Raw genomic sequence first — 16,021 nt, 5'->3', positions numbered from 1 at the left:
CGGAATTACTAAAGGAAATAATTTCGTAGGTAGAAGTACCACTGTATACTATTAATAATAAAAAGAAAATAAAACGTGGGCTTCTAAAGTTAGCAAGAGAAACCAAGCGTTTTTCATTTTTGTCTCTTTCTAAGTCCCTTTCTCACGCCTGCAAATTAATTTTCCGCTGCCTCATATTCATTAGTCTTCCATGTGCAGTAGCATTGAATAATTTTATTAGAATTTAATTCTTCCACCCGTGGGGTGGAGGAAAAGCCCATTAGAGCGACAGATAAACTATAAACACCACAGCACTTGATGAAATAATGGGCAAGTAAATTTAATTACAAAGAAAATAGGCGGGGAATAACGAGCTTTACTCCCGGGAAAGGCGTAAGCAAAGTCTGACTCCTCATGTGGCGCCTCGTTACAAAGGCAAGCGAGACGCAACTCATTACAAAGCACTTATACGAATCGTCATTTTTTTTGCGGTCAAATTGAAATTGTGACTTTTGTCGAGCTGAGGCCTGCTTTTGATTCCTTCCTTTTTTTTTTTTTTTCTTCTATGGTTGAATTGGCGATCGTGAAAATGAATCCAAAGGCATCCAATCGGGAGAAATCTCACGTGATGGATTTCACACTTGCGGTCAGCAAAAGCAGAAATGTTCGCACAGCGGCACATGCAAATGTTCAATTTCCATTGAAATCACTTTATTATTCCATTCTTGGGAAATAACGTTCATCCATCAAAACAATCTTTCCTTCTTTGTAAATATTGACTGACTGTCATATCCAAGTATGAATTTTCTTTTGCTGAATATGCTGTGTGTGCATGTGGAATAGCAAAGACAAAGAGTGGCAAAGAAGATTATGTCAACCGCCATGCGATCATTGGATCCCACATTTAAAAAAAAAAAAAAGTCTTATGATGAGTCCATAACAGTCAAATGCTGTAAATCCATTATGACGGGGAAATTGTGAAATGCATGACGGGGAGGAATGAATTACAGCGGTCTTGTCACATGTGGAGCAGAATGTCCACCCTAAAGCAGATAGCACACAAAAGTGGGAAAGTAAAAGTCTGTTTATACAAAAAAATCCAAAGTAAAAAGAGCGAAATTGGATACAGAACACAAAAATCCAAAGTAACAACATAGCTGGAGAGGATGCAAGACATGGGAGAGAGAGAGAGAGAGAGAGAGAGAGAGAGAGAGAGAGAGAGAGAGAGAGAGAGAGAGAGAGAGAGAGAGAGAGAGAGATACGAGTTAGCTTGCTAGCTTGATGGAAAGCTCGCGGGTTAGCTTGAAGATAGAGATAGAGAGATAGAGATAGAGAGAGAGATAGAGATAGAGAGAGCTAGAGATAGAGAGATAGAGAGATACGAGTTAGCTTGCTAGCTTGATGGAAAGCTCGCGGGTTAGCTTGAAGATGATAGATAGATAGATAGATAGATTTAAACCTCCAAAGTAATCAACCATGTTAGTATTTCATTATTTCTGAAAAGTAATTGTGCAGTATAAATAATTAAGTACTCAAGTAATAACAAATAATAAAGTAATAATACATTTTTAGGCTATTCAGGAATAAAGTAATTGATTACTTTTGGTAATTAAGTGCAAAATTTATCAATTATTTGAGGTAATTTCAAACTAGAGTATTTCATTACTAAGTAATTTCTATCATACGTTCAGCCATCTTTAAAACCTTAACGAAAAAAAAGTAAAATGTATCTGGGATTGAAGGTCTGGAATCTAAAAACAAACAAACAAAAAAAAACGTAAAAATCCGCCTTTGGCACTGAATGAGTTAAATATGAATGGGAGGCGTGTTTTCTGAGCCAGTGAAATATTGACTGTCAACCATAACTAAAACTTATATTTCCTTGAGTTATTTATTCCTTATTACTTATTTTATCTAATAAAATTGAAAAAAAGTATTTATTTCAATGTAAAATAATATCATTTACAATATATTCCAAGTGAATCTCAGCCAATTTTGGAGCTTGTTAGCCATACATTAGCTGCGCTCATCACTCACTCAGACGCGCAGCGGACGAGTCTATGAATTGAAAATACAAGCATAAAAAAGATGCAATAAAAAGAACACTTTAATATCCTGTAAAAAATACTCCAGCAGATGTTTAACTTGTGCATGCGTGGGAAGTTGATGGCCCGTGTTTTATATGAGAGCACCCCCACTGACCTTTTATTTTTTGTTGTTTTACCGGCCGAGTAAAATATGAAAACGATGCCTCGCTTTTTTTTTTTTTTCCCATTCTCTCATTTTTGTCAGTCAGCACAACCGCAAATCCCTTAAATATTCTTGCCAATAGAAAATTTGCAGATTAGCAGACAAATTGTGCGCGTCGTTTAATACTCTGCCTCTCTCATTAAATTTATGGCTTCCAAACATGATTACTTTTCAATAAACGTCTTGTCCGCGGGTTTAGGAGGTACGATTACTTTTCATTACTGATGGCTTTTTTCATAAGCTACGCTAACTTCAATATTCGTGTATTCAGCCATGACAAATTTGGAATTCTGTTTAGCATCGACAAGAAACAGTCTTAGGGTTTAACTCATCCAATCCCAAAGACGCGTTTATACGTTGAGACATTCAGTCCACAAATTTTTGGCAAATCAGAAAATATGAAGGTATTTTTTAGCGGTGCGGTTTTGTGAATGATTGACGCAAATTGAGGAGCAATTTTATAATTTCGTGGGGCACATTTTTTGCAGGCTTTTCCCCTCATTTTTTGAAAACATTTTTTATATTAAAGAATAACACGACATTATCAACATTACAGATGGAAATTGAACATTTGCATTGTTATAACAGTTATCAATGCTTGATTTATTGATGATCTTTTATTCTGTATGAATTCCCCAACTGCATTTGAATGCACCATACATCCCATCCTCAAATCAGGACGGGACGCTGTAACACGGGGGTCCGCTGCAAATTTGATATTATTTTTCCCTCATTTCGGGCCCTGCGGCCTACGAGAACGATCGCACGTAGGTTCTTCAATCACTGTCCCGTATCGGCCCGTGTCAGCCCGCCAGCTCGCCCCTGCAAAGTTTTTTTCCCTCTCATTTCCACATAACTAATGAATAACAGAGGTGGAAATTTACTGTAGCCGAGTACTGTGGCGATGTGATCATCCACCCTGAACACATCGCACAGCTCTCCCGGAGTGTAATAATGGTTGGTAGATGGCTGCCATTATGACCTTTCCGGCGAACAGCGGAACACTGTGAGCCACGTGAAATCAAATTACCGCTGCAAGAGAAGAGAAGGTTCACTCCACTCACCCGGCGCGGCGCCTGGCTTCCTTTCTCATCGTCCTGTTTGTTTTCTCTGCCTCCATCTTTCCTCCTTCGCTCTCCTTTGTCTCCGAAAAAGCACGTCGGAAATTATCGGCGGAAAAAAAAAAAGGCGCGCGACAGAGATCTCGTAAATTCGATGTATTAATATCGCCGGTAGTCGGCAAAAGTGCTTGGGAGTGCATTCGGCGAGCGCATAAGTCACCGGATTGTCACGGTGATGCATGAGGACAACGGCGCTCAGTTCATTGCGGAGCAGGTATTCTTTGTCAGATAAGCAAAACTTTAAATCCTTCTGCTGTTCTAATGCGTTTTTAATGCAGCCGCGTGACTTATGTCGCTGTCAGTAGGTCGGCCTCAAAGGGACGCCGGGGTGCTTGTGGGCGGCAGACAGGGACCGGGAAAGGCGGCGAAGATTAATCTGCGGCTTGGCCGAGGCATCGCACGTTTTATCGGAGCCGTACCGACCGGGGGACGCGGTGGCGACTGCAAAAAACAAAAAAAAAACACGGGTGCCAAACCTGTCAAAAGCCTAGGATAAATGAACAGAATTAGCATTGTAATACACGTGACATTTCTTCTTTTTTTTCTAATGTCTCGGTGCGGGAAGGTGAGGTAAATCATTTTATCCTTCCTCAAATGGGGGTGCGGCTAGTTAGACTGTAAATTCATGCGTTTTGTTGCCATGACAGGAACTGTACATTTTTCTTTTCTAATTAAGAGCAAAGTAATTGAAAAATACATGCATTTTCGTTCATAGTTACTCCTTCACGAAACGTCAGGGTGAAACCGATCTTCAAGTACCGTCTTTCTCCATGTCGAGTTTTTTCCCTCATTTTCAACCCCCATATTAAGGAGGCTCGATTACCGTAATGAACCGAAACGATTCCGAAATGATTACCGTGTTTTCCGCACTATAAAAGCGCACCTAAAAGCCTTCAAATCTCTCTGGAGTGCTCAGATATTTTCTTTCTCACGGTACTTTATCCAAGGGATTGTAGCATGTTGAAATTTCATATCTTGTCACCATCTGGGTGAAATTTCAGCTCCCTGGGGTCTCTTCAATGCTTTCCCTTTGGTGTAAAGACAAGAGCGACGCAATATTGAAGGGCATTTCTGAAGGGGCATCAAACAATTGGGAAAAATGGAGAAATTTGTCTAATGGGAATGAAGAACATGAGAATTTTTAATGTTTAATCGACGGAAAGGATTAAGATGCATGACGTGTTCCCGCGTGAAAATGCGGCAGATCAATGCTAAAGGTGAGCACATTTCTCAAGTGCAATAAAGATCAACGGCGGCGGGCCGACGTGCACGTTTGTTCCGGCGCTTTGTGCAGGTATACGAGGCCCCGCCGCGGTTAATTGCATTTGCTCGCCCGATAAATTGGTCCTCTGGTCTGAGGGAGCTTGGTCAAGCTGCCACGGAAAGGTCATGTGTGCCTGGGCGGGCGGTTAGGAAATTTTCTTTTTGCTGCAGCAGGACGACCCTTTGGCACCTTGAATTCTTGCAGGGATCATCCGACGGATCCGAGTTTGCCCCAACTCAACCCTGCTTTAATTTTATCAGTCGACGAGTCATGTCGATTGATCGTTCCCACAGCTCTGGTTATCTACCCCTGGAAACAGCAATATCAGATTCGATATGTCTTTTAACCTTGTTTCAACGGTCATTTTCTTTCATAGATTCTTGCAAACAGGAAATCCAGCTTTGTGTGTGTTTAAATTTCACACAATATATATATATATATATATATATATATATATATATATATATATATATATATATATGCTATATATATATATATATATATATATATATATATATATATATATATATATATATATATATATATATGCTATATATATATATATTAGTGCAGTAAAGATACTTAAAAAAAATAAGATCTGTAATTAAATAATCTAATTAACCTACCGTAATTCCATCAATATAAGATGCACCTGTGTATAGGGCGCGCCCTTGATTTTGGGGTAAAATTCGGGTATTTTCTATGTTAGCATCTATAAGATGAACCAACACTTGAGCAATAATGTAAAAAAAGCATAGCAAAACAAAAGAAATCTCATTTTTCTTATCCCTTCATATTCTGTTGTGTTCATAGGCGTAAATTTTATACCGTAAATTCCCCATATTTAAGTCATACTTGTGTATAGGACTCACCCTTAACTTTGGGGTCAAATTCTAGTATGTTTCCACTTAAAAGATGCACCAACACTTTGGCAACATAGTAAAAACTATAACAAAACACAATAAATCTCATCTTCCTAAATTCTTCATATTTTCTTGCGTGCTTACCCATAAGTTATATACTGTAATTCCCCAAGTATAAGACACACCTGTGTATAAGGCGCACCCTTAATTTTGGGATCAAATTCAGGTATTTTTCTGGAAAAAAAGGGTGTATCCTAGATTTATTTATTTTATTTTTTTTTAGATACGTTGCATTGCTGTGCTAGATCAGAAAAGAGTTAAGTACAACAACTTGGGTCATTTATTTACCCTTGTGGGCTTTAACACATGGGTGCTTTGCATTTATTCGGTAGGCTAAACTCGACTTCCTTCTTCTTTTTCATTGGGGAATCGACGGGTTTGCATGTGACCACATGTTGAATTTTGATTTCATGAGACCTTTAATATCTCAGCTAAATTGGTGAGCTTAATGTGAAACAATGCGAATTTAAATGACTACAGTCAACAACAGTCGTTTGTTTTGATTCGTGTTTTTACATATTTTCCTAGCGTCTTCAATTCTTTTCTCTTACGTTATTATTTTGTCGTCGTCGTCGCATTTCTCTTGTATTCCCAGACTAGGCTGCGGATAAATTGCTTCATTCTCATTAATGACAAATGCAAACTGTTGTGCTGCTACATTTGCAGGTAGCAATTTTTATAATATGAAAATTGTCCTGTGTTGTTATTTCTCCTTTTGTTCAGCCCTTAACAGTCCTCAAAGCTATTTCTGTAATCTTTTATTTGTGTAATCTTCAGGCCATTTAGACTTTGGGTGATTTTTTCTTTTCTTTTTTTCTTAATTTCAAAAATCCAGTGTTGGATGATGCTATCTTTGCCTTGGGGCGATAGTATGTGACAAGCTTTCAGAGTGGTTGAATTACAACCACTTAACCTGAATAACAACGTTGCTTCATTAGCGACAACGCCATCGACTATGCAACATAATGACGCAGATGGACGATACCGTAATTTTGCATCTGCATTGCAAAGAGATAGAATCTTGCCTTGATTTTCTTTGATATTGATTTCTCTCTAATTGATCCGAGGGAGCTTTAAGAGCTCGGTTAATGTTCGAGTATCACGATTTGCCCCGTAAAAATTGATAAGCCTGGTGGGGAGGGACGGACCGGGAAAATATTCGTTAACGGGCGTGTGTCGTTTGGGTCGATTATTGTTCGTCATTCATTGATGTGGGAAGGGAACGTGTGTGGCAATTAGCCCGGCAAGGGGGTCAGGAAAGGCCCGGCGGTAACATAAATTAATGAACATGGATTCTAATAAACGTATTTAATTGAGTGAAAATGAATTATAATAACATTTCAAAATAAATTACGGTTATTTTGGGCACACAGTGCATGTTGCATTCACATGATCACCATTAACAATGTTTTTTTTTTCTTTCTCTTCGCTATTTCGTCCACATGATTCAAATGTATTCTTCATTTCTTTCAATCAGACATTAAAATGATGAGGCGTGATCTTTGGAACTACAAATGAACCGATAGCATATCAGCATTCCGATGTTTAGCCCTAACCCAAATTGTCCGGACCAATAAAATCATGGTATATATTCATATAACTTGAAAACAACAACTTCAGATATATTATTCTATTTTAATACTGCACAAACTAACCCTAAACCTGGCCAGAAACGGCCCGCGGGCCGTATGTTTCACACCCCTGCGCTACATAAAATGACCAATGCATATGAAGCGATGGCAGCCCTCAATTCCTTTCTTGAATTTTGTCTGTCTTGAATCTTATGCTCTGTAAGTTCCTGTTTTGGGACGCTAGTGCGGGTCATGTTCAGCACCCGCTGTGTGCACGATTGATACATGAAAATACAAAATGACACTCTTGGTGTGGAAGGGACGCGCGAATGTAGTAAACAATGAGTCCGTATGACATTGCTGGAGGCATTACACTCCATTACCAAAATAGATCCTTGTTATTTCCGGTGTAGCATCAAATGGCAGCACGAGTGCCTTGGAGGAGGCCCGATTGTCATGCAATCTGTGACTTTTTAAGTTTCACATGGAGTGAAAAGTGACGGACACAGTACAAGGTGGAAATTTGAGTCATTATTTTTACCACTTGATGATTTCAGACCCTGGAAAGTAAAGCTATGTGAACTGATGTTCTATTAATTAGATAAGCTTTTTTTTTTTTTATTCCTTTCCGACTGCATTTGACATTAGCAAGTAGGATGCTTATTGATTATTGTGCTGGCCTACGGTAATTGTTAGTACGGTGGTTATTTTGTTATCTATTTGTTACCATTGAGGAGAGGATTTGCGTCATAGTGCATTGCTAGCTCGAGACTTATATGTGTCATACTGTATATGAAGTCTGATCTGCTGTGGTGCAAGCTAGCATAGCACCAAGCAGCCCCCCCCCCCCATATATATATATATATATATATATATATATATATATATATATATATATATATATATATATAGAAGAACAGTAAGTAGAAGGAGCCAGATGGACTGTCATGGAAAGACAAGCCCCTGCATAGCATTAGCACAGCTGAGTTGAAGTTGCTTATGCCTTAATAGGGATGTTCGATACCGCCATTTTGAACCGGTTTAAAGCTGGTTAGTGTAACAGTAGCAGGCTGTTGATTGGCGAGCTCAGGGTATAAATGGGTTTCTAGATAAATAAGATCAAAGCAGTTTTGACGATCTCAAATTTTGTTGTCTGAGATCGCAAACACATCGTTCAGTCCGTTTGTTGACGCCAAATCAGTGTAACATAATCTTTCAGGAATTGTGCTCGTACTATAATTGCCTAAGTAAATTTCTCGTCCTTTAGTACAATTTGTCATTTATATAGGCAAAGAGACAAATAGATATATGAAATCACAATAGTTTTTTAAAATCTCTACTGTAATTGTCAATAAAATTGCATGATGGTGCCTTGGTAATTGCAAACTGTTTTTCAAATATGCACTCAGGCCTCTGGCTTGATGACATAATTGCTTAAAGCTCTTATCCTCATATCAAGACATTAAAACGACAGTTGGTAATAGAGATCCCTGTAAGAGTGTTTTTTTTTTTTTTTTTAATTCTGGGCTGCAGCCAATAATTTCATGATAATAAATAAAGGCTGCTTTTGTTGAGCTCACTTTGTGTCACCCCCCCTTGGTTATATAAAATCCCATGTATTATTTAGCACTCTTCAAAGTGAATAGTAATTAGCCAAGACCTGGTTTGATGTTGCAACTGGGGCCTGTTAAATTGATGCTGCGGAATAACCGAGAACTAAAACCCAGTCAGTTCAAACCTCTTCATTTATTCATGTGAGACTCATCAGCGGTGTATTTGCTCAAAACTTTGCTCCTTTCATCCCTAGGGTGCCAAAGCGCTATATTTATGTGTTCTTATATGCGCTTTTAAAATGTAGAAAGTGGAGTTAGTGAGAGAACAAGAAGTGTGATTGCAAGTTTAGCTTTCGCACAAATACGCAAGTGTGATCGTTAGCAAACAATTTGGTCATCGGAATTGTGGCTGTGGAGTCTTCCGTAAACTGACTATTCATGTATGGTGTGCATTTTTCACCCGCAAATTCATTCGAGCATATATTCAGATGTATTTCCTAATGTAAGCTAAATGCTAACATAGCATTTTCCCCATAATGCTACGGTTGACTTGCTAGGTTTCACTTGTTTTTGACAATCTGCTCAAATTAAGTACATATTCAATACCTGGGAAAAGTAGAAAAATATCAGATGGGAAAAAAGCGCATTCAAACTGTCTTTTATTTATTTATTTTGCAAAGGTTAATACAACTTAAATGGCTAGTGAAGCAGTGGTGCAAACCAAGTAGCATAACAATAAAAATTGGCTATGTTTACATACTCTGTTTCCAGCAGTGTTGCAATATTGCGTATATATATATATATATATATATATATATATATATATATATATATATATGTAATTTCGATTTACAAAAATGTATTTAAAGTATCAAACTGGAAAAAAATGCATTCAAATCATCTATTACTTATTTTACAAAGATAAATAACACAATTTATATGGCAAGGGAAGTAGTGCATAAAACATAAAATAAAAATCTGTGGCTATGTTTACATCCGCTATTTCCAGCTATGTTGCGATATTGCATAGTATGAATTTTGAAAAAAAAATCTGGTTTTATTGGTTTAAAATGTCTCATTTCATTAGTGTCTTTGCTTGATATTGTTAGTAGTGGCTGGAGCTGCAGCTGGGTGCTTTGCATTTATGTGGTAGGCTAAACTTGTACTCTTTCTGTAATAAGCCATCTCCAACTAAAAAGAATTGCATATGAGTTGGCCTTTAAAGGTGCATTGTCATTAATGATGCAATTTTCCAGCAGATGAGCCAGATTTTTTTCCCATTCCAAACTGCTTTGTGTTGGTTCTTGGCTACTTGGCTAAAAAAAAAAAAACAAAATAAAATCACAGGGGGTATAGCATTGAAGACATGTGGAGAAACACTGCATCAGTGACTCAGTGGCCTATTGTATTTCTTTTTTTCCCCTCCTTTTGTTGTGGTATATATACAAATAAGTATGCGCAGGTTGTCCTTGGTCATGCAGGATCACGCCGTCACATACAGGACCGAATCTTCTTGTTGCATGCCTCTTTTTATTAGCTCTCCTTTCAGCTGAACGTCACAGAGCTCAGTGCTGATTTTCAAAATAACATCCTTTCCTTAAGTGCTTTTCCCCGTAGACCTAAAATGTGTATTTGTGTCCTCTTAAAAACAACAACAACCAACAACTCCTGGTTGCAGACCTTCTGTAGCCGCCAGGAGGTATTGACTTTCTCTGGCTGAGTGCTGTTAGCAGTGATTGCAACTGGCATGTTGCTACATAGGCTTTGTTCAAAGATGCCAATTCTTCCCCTTGCTATTTACTCCTCCCAACACAATTCTAATGAGCCTATGATAAACAAATGCAACAACCAGACCGTGTAATTAATACTACTTATTCCAGCCAGAGCTATAAGTCTCCCAAAAAAACCCTTCTAACAACACGCCCACAAACACACACACACACACGCGTACAATTTATTTTTATTTTTTTATATATCTTGGCTCCTAATCTTAACCATCACAACCCTACCCTTTATTCTTCCTTTTATCCAAATCAAAACTGCATTCTAAAAGCGAGTCTTGAATCTCCAAAACAGGTTTCCAGGTAGTCCAAAATGATCCCCACAAGTGGGAGAGGTCCCCACAAAGACAATAAAACCCTGGATATGGTCCCCATCGTGTAGCAAAAACCAAGGGCACACACAATCTCACACACAGTGTTATTATTTTTTGAAACGTATCCTATGACAAAAACGAGTCTTGACTCTCAAAAAGAAGTCTGAATTTTAAGGGTCAACGAAAATGGTCCCCACAAGTCCAAAAGGTCCCCACAAAGATGATAAAACCCTGGATTTGGTCCCCACCATTAGCAAAAACTAAGGGCACACACAATCTCACACACAGTGTTATTATTTTTTGAAACGTATCCTATGACAAAAACGAGTCTTGACTCTCAAAAAGATGTCTGAATTTGAAGGGTCAACGAAAATGGTCCCCACAAGTCCAAAAGGTCCCCACAAAGATGATAAAACCCTGGGTTTGGTCCCCACCATTAGCAACAACCAAAGGCACACACAATCTCACACACATTCCTTTTTTTAATGATAGTGTGGACATGCCATTGACATTATACATTTTCTAGCACCCATCAGCAAAATCCAATTCCAACCTGTACCCTAAAAAAGTAAATGTGGCAACACTGATCCCCGCCTCCACACCCCTAAAACCTGGACGACGACGACCCGAGTCAGGCCCTCCAAAATGGATGAAGCCTTGCAGCATCAAAGGGCTTGAAAATAGATGCGTCTATCGCAACACACACACACACACACGCCCCGACTCGAGATTTTTCAAGGGTTGCGATCAAAGATAAGAGGAGAAGACCCAATTTCGTGACCTGATTGTGCTATCGATGCGCCAAAGTTGACAAAATTTCAAAGAGCGCAACATTCGCTTTACGTGGGGGAGTTCACCGTCACCTCAAACAAGCTCGGGAAAAAAAACAAAATCGCTTTTGACATCATGACTCTGCTGGTATCTTTTTTTTTTTTTTTTTTTTTTGCCGCGAGAGTTTTCACCGCATTGATCTGATGTAAGAGCGTCAAATCTCATGGGAGTCAAACTTTGCTAACTAAATGAATGTGCGAATGTGCTGTCAGGATGTCAAAACGAATCGAGTGCTTTGACAAAGCGGGTCTGAGTCATGCTCGGGGAATACGTGATATTCCGATTCCCTTTTCGGGCTATTAATTCCCCCTTTACTCCGACACGCATCGGGTCACATTTTTAACAGTTGATATTTCATAGAGAGGAAAATGGATCACACAAATGTATCACAAATCTTTTACTATGTGTTAGTTCTGGAGTTAATAGGAGAATTCTTAACCCCAACGAAGTCATTGATTATGATTTAAAAGTAATTGTTTACGTCAACGCTCAAATGATCTTCGGCACTTAAATATGTAAAGTAATAAATTGCTTTAGTACTTATTTAATCAAAGTAATCAATTACCTCATCACCTCAATGACTAAACTGATCAGGTACTTTATCTTAGTACATAAAGTGTTCAATTACTTCATGACCTAAAGTAATTGTTTACTTTAGTACTTAATTAGTTAAAATAATCTTTGGCACTTAACTATCTAAAGTAATCAATTGCTTGAGTACTTATTTAATCAAAGCAATCAATGACCTGACTAGCTGAATTACTAAAAAAATAACATACTTTGTTTTAGTACCTAAGTATTCAATTACTTTAGTAATTCATTGCCTAAATTCATTGTTTACTTCAGTACCTAATTAGTTCAAATAATCTTTGGGATTTAAGTATCTAAAGTAATCAAATACTTGAAAGAAAAAGCATACTTTGTTTTAGTACCTAAGTATTCAATTATTTTAGTCATTCATTGCCTAAATTAATTGTTTATGTCAGTACCTAATTAGTTCAAATAATCTTTGGCATTTAAGTATCTAAAGTAATCAAATACTTGAAAGAAATAGCATACATTGTTTTAGTACCTAAGTATTCAATTATTTTAGTCATTCATTGCCTAAATTTATTGTTTACTTCAGTACCTAATTAGTTCAAATAATCTTTGGCACTTAAGTATTAAAGTAATCAAATACTTGAGTACTTATTTAGTCAAAGTAATCAATTACCTGACTAGCTCAATTACTAAAGAAATAAAATACTTTGTTTTAGTACTCAATAGTATTCAATTACTTTAATTAATTACCTAATTGTTTACTTTAGCGCTTAACTAAAATGATCTTTGGCACTTCCTTATCGAAATTAGTCAATTGCCTGAGTACTTATTCAATGAAAGTACCTACCAAAAAGCGTCAAGCTCCTACGTTATGATGTTATTTTCTTGAGACAATTTTTCAAATGACACAAACCGAGGTTTGTGTGACACTGGCGTACGGAGGCCTGTAGTCAAATGTAACCAGTACACATTACGCATTCTAAATGATCTCATCCTCACTCGGAGTAGTCGAGCGTGAGAGGATCAAAGTTAGGACTTGAACGGCGAGGACCGCGTGCCGCTCATGTAGCTGTCGCAGCCCACATAACAACTAACCTTTGCATCGTTCGCGCATCCCCGGCGCACCCGCGGCTGCTTGCAAAGGATCAACTTGCCAATGTCCACCCCGTGGCTCTCTATTAATTAATCAAAAGACAACAAGTGATCTCCGATAGCGCTTTAGAGGAAGGGGCAGAGGTTACAAGGTATTATCTTCAACCGCGAAAGGTACGCTAATTATCTGGGGCCAACGGCTCTTTTGAAGAAGGCCTACAAATTAGCTTAGCTCATATATATATATATATACATCCTTCAAAGCGGCCATTTCCCCAAACCTCAATCAATCAGAAGTTGGGATGTGAATCTTGACATCACATCATCGGCTTCGTTTTTTGACTTTGCCCGTAAGCCGTGTGAGCCGGAGCTCTCAAATCAACATGTTATCAAGCTATAAGATATCGAGAATGACAGCTTGCCAAAGGATGCTTTCTCATGCCCCGTATGTCATATCAATACCACCTACATCTGCAACTAGAAATGTGCGAGCTCTCATTTAATACCGCCGTAAACCCGCTTTCGTCTGCTTGGCCCGAGCCTCTGCTGTCAGTACAGTTCATTAGCTCTGTGGTTTTTATGACTCATCCTTGGTTAACAAGGATATATACTTTTATACTATATGTATATGTGTGTGTGTGTGTGTGTGTGTGTGTGTGTGTGTATCTCTCTCTCTCTCTCTCTATATATATATATATATATATATATATATATATATATATATGCATATAAAAATATTTGTACGTATATACAGTATGAGTACACATGCAGTATACCGTATGTGTGTGTGCGTATATTTTGCATGTGTTTTTATATATATATATATATATATATATATATATATATATATCATGGTATGTTATATGTTTTATATGTTAGCATGGTATCATGTGCACATTAAAACATTAAAATATTTATACGTATATATATATATATATATATATATGTATATATATATATATATATATATATGCACATTAAAATATTTATATGTATATATGAGTACACATACAGTATACAATATGTGTGTATGTATATGTACCTAAATATAATGTATGTATAGGAACATATTTGTATGTGTATATATTTAAGCAACTCTGGACTCAAATTATGGGAAAAAGGTTGCGGCTTATCATTGAGGAAAAAACAGTCATCAAATGACAAAAAAAACAAAACAAAACTGTGGTTAAAGAAAAAAACGGAAGCTTCATTTTAATTTTAGCTCCGTACTTTTCTCTCATAACAAAATTGTCATTGTTTGATTAGAATTATTTGAGCGCGTGTTAGCGTAGCGCACCCGGCGTGTAACAAGTTGTAATAACGTCCAAGATATTTGTTCTTTCTCCGAGAAAAAAATGAGTTTCATCATACGGTACACAAGTAATATTTTATTTATTGGCAGCTCACGTTCCCTAGACGTGAAATCCGTCATCCGATAGATGATGACATTGGGCTTTTATTGTGAAGAGTCCTTGTCCAAAGTGCTCCATGCAGAATGTCCAATAGGACTGGACTTTTATTTCCCATGAGCCACTGCCCAGCCTTGCCTGCAGTAATAAGCAATATGTCCTTGGTTATATCTATTGAAGTGCTTTGTCACCTGTAGGGGAAATGGTCAATCAATAAAGTTAAAACCCTCCACCTTACCCGACAAGAATAATAGCTATTGTGTTCGGATCGGTGATCCTCGAGCTGAACCCAAAAATTCAGGGAAGAAGGGCCGCAGCTGTCAAGTATTTTCTTGAGCGTTCTTTTGCTTCTTTTTCCTTTTGTGCTTCTTTTTTTTTGCGTCCTGTTTTTCTTGTTTGCTTCCTTTTTGCTTCCTTTCGTGTGTCTTTTTTTTCTTGCTTGCTTTTTTATTTTTTGCTTCTTTCTTGTGTGCGTTTTTGTTGTTTCTTTTCTGCATGCTCTTTTTTGTCTTCTTTTTTGCTCCTTTTTTTCTTTCGTGCTTCTTTTTTCTTGTGTATTCTTTTGCTTCTTTTTCCTTTTGCGCTTCTTTTTTCTTGCGTCCTATTTTTATTGTTTGCTTACTTTTTGCTTCCTTTCGTGTGTTTTTTTTCTTGCTTGCTTTTTTATTTTTTTGCTTCTTTCTTTTGTGCGTTTTTGTTGTTTGTTTCTTTTCTGCATGCTCTTTTTTGTCTTCTTATTTGCTCCTTTTTTCTTTTGTGCTTCTTTTTTCTTGCATGCTCTTTTTTTATTGTGTGCTTCTTTTCTGCATGCTCTTTTTTATTGTCTCCTATTTTGCTCCTTTTTTTCTTTTGTGCTTCTTTTTTCTCGCAGGCTTTTGTGCTTGTTTTTTTTTCTTTTGATCGTCTTACTCTTTTTTATTTGCTTCTGTTTTGCGTGCGTTTTATTGTTTGCTTTTTTTTCTTGCATTCTCTTTTTTATTATGTGCTTCTCTTCTGTATGCTCTTTTTATTATCTTTTCTTTTTTGCTCCTTTTTTTTGTACTTTTTTCTTTTTGTGCACCTTCTCTTGCATGCACTTTTGTTATTGTTTGCTTCTTTTTTCTTAGATGCTCTTTTTTTATTGTTTGCTTCCTTTTTCTTGCATGCTCTTTTTTATTGTTTGCTTCTTATTTCTTGCACACTTTTTTTTCTTGCATGGTCTTTTTTTATTGTTTGCTTCCTTTTTCTTGCGTGCTCTTATTGTGTGCTTCTCTCTTGCAAGGTATTTTTGTCTTTTATTTGTGATTGCCTTTTCTTTGTTCGCTTAGTTTTTTATTTGTGTGATTAGCACTTCAAACTGGTACCCCAAGCAGCTACGATGACGGAATCCCTAAATTCCACGCATTTAAATAAA

This window comes from Hippichthys cyanospilos, chromosome 10 (assembly GCF_059441005.1).
Source record: "Hippichthys cyanospilos isolate Australia breed blue-spotted pipefish chromosome 10, RoL_Hcya_1.0, whole genome shotgun sequence".
Lineage (NCBI taxonomy): Eukaryota > Metazoa > Chordata > Actinopteri > Syngnathiformes > Syngnathidae > Hippichthys > Hippichthys cyanospilos.
Note: the sequence above shows the minus strand (reverse complement) of the source record.